This window comes from Chaetura pelagica, unplaced genomic scaffold (genome assembly GCF_000747805.2).
Source record: "Chaetura pelagica isolate M959 unplaced genomic scaffold, ChaPel_1.0 scaffold207, whole genome shotgun sequence".
NCBI lineage: Eukaryota > Metazoa > Chordata > Aves > Apodiformes > Apodidae > Chaetura > Chaetura pelagica.
In genome coordinates this window covers 30,811-32,767 of record NW_009953929.1, presented here as the reverse complement: position 1 = coordinate 32,767, position 1,957 = coordinate 30,811, and positions in this window count along the sequence as shown.

The following is a 1,957-nucleotide window of genomic DNA, read 5'->3' as shown; positions in this document are numbered from 1 at the left end:
AAAAAAAAAAAAAAAAAAAAGGTGAGCTTATGCTCCACAGGAGAGGAAATAACAGCTGAGGAAGGAAGTGTTATTTGGTATTTGTATCCAGGGCCATGATGAATCCCCAGAAGTTAAATGAGTCTATGTGTGCTATAGAAACTTCAGATCAAGTGAAGATTTAATCTGTTTGACTTGATGACATTAACTGCTCATCATAATCTTGTTAAGATGTTCTCAAAAGTCAAGTAAATCAGTATTCCATAAAGTCTTAAATAAAATATTTAACTTGAAAGTTTTCTTTTTTGAACTGTTAAATATTTCTTGAACTGGCATTTCTTACACTGTAAGTAGGTTCTCTCAACTTCCCACTTCTTATAAGTGCCTTTTCCATGCTAAGGAATCACTCTGTGCAGAAAATAAACTACAATCTGATAACTTACCATCCTTTTAAAAAACCCAACTTTGTTCCTTCCAGACAACCCCCCACTCTCCCCATTTCTGGAAGTAAAGAGACTGTCAGAACTATATGGAACATGACAAGCTATTTCCTTAGCCTACAGAAAATAATTAAGACTACAGATCTTAAACATTCAAAACAATATTTACCTCAGTAAGTTAAACAACCTATTAACAATGCTCATCACCCTCCATTTGTAGCAACAACTAATCTAACATTTCCCATTTTAGTTATGGTTGCTACACTTCAAAACTGAGGTTCTACCTAAGCTTTGTGTCATGTGCACAATATCCAGGGTACAACCCAGGAAACAAAACTATACTGTGCAGCTACATACCAAAGCCTCAAATGCATTATCTCTTGTAAAAGCAAAATCTTATTGCAATACTCCTTTAGTTGCTTCATTAGCAATAATGAAGCTTAACTCCATAATGTACACTTGGGTCAGCAAATCCTTTGTCCAGGCTTAGACAAGCTGGTGAAGTAACATGTCATCTAGATGGAAATTAATTATTAAGCCATATTTATCAAGCAAGAATAGCAAGGTGGCTGACTCTCTAGGCAAGTGCTAGTGGCTTGAAAACACTTCTATAGCCTTCATGGATATCTAAGATCTCAGAATATTAGGGGTTGGAAGGGACCTCCAAAGATCATCAAGCCCAACTCCTCTGCCAGAGCAGGCTCAAAAAAACCAACAAACCAAACAAACAAACAAAACAACCTAGGGCAGATCACTCAGAGAGGAATCCAGATGGACTAGCTTAGTTGTCAAAATCAGGCTGCTTACATTAAACCCTACAGGCCAACACACCACAGAGACCAACATGTGCTGCTGTGATCCCTCCTTTCCACTGATACCCAGCATCTTCCAGTATGGACAATAGTGAGGTGTGGTCATTAACCACACTGCTACTAAGCTCCCTGGTTCTGCATAGTCCATTTGTGCAAAACCTATGCAGTCACACATTCACCTTTTCTAAATGAGTTGTTCTTCCTTCTGCCTTCTGATGAAAAATAACAGAAGTTCTGCTGCTTGATTCTATTTTGAAGTGAGTACATTTCTCAAATATTTGAAAACTTGCACATCAGGAAATTAATTTCAGATCCATGGGACATTGTTTACGCATAACTCCCTAAGTAAGCTAAGGACAGAAGCCCATGCTTTAGGGATGGGCTGAAACAGAATTGCGTGATGGACTCACATTTTCCAAAGAGGGATGCCTTGACAGGGTAACCCACCTATCTTCTCACAATTTGAGACCATCTGAGCATAGGGTGCACACTGTACTTTAAATCTTCCATTCTACACTCCAAGTGCTGTTGAACAAACATCTCAGACTCTCACTTCTTTTTCCCAACCTGAATTTATTCATGACTTCTGGTAACTCTGCTAATATTGACCTTTGGCTTATGTAATAGCCTACTTTTCTGGTCCGTGTAGTTTATTCCCTTGGCATATTTATAGACAGCAATCATATCTTGTCTTAGCCTTTATTTACCCAGTCTAAACAAAGAAAA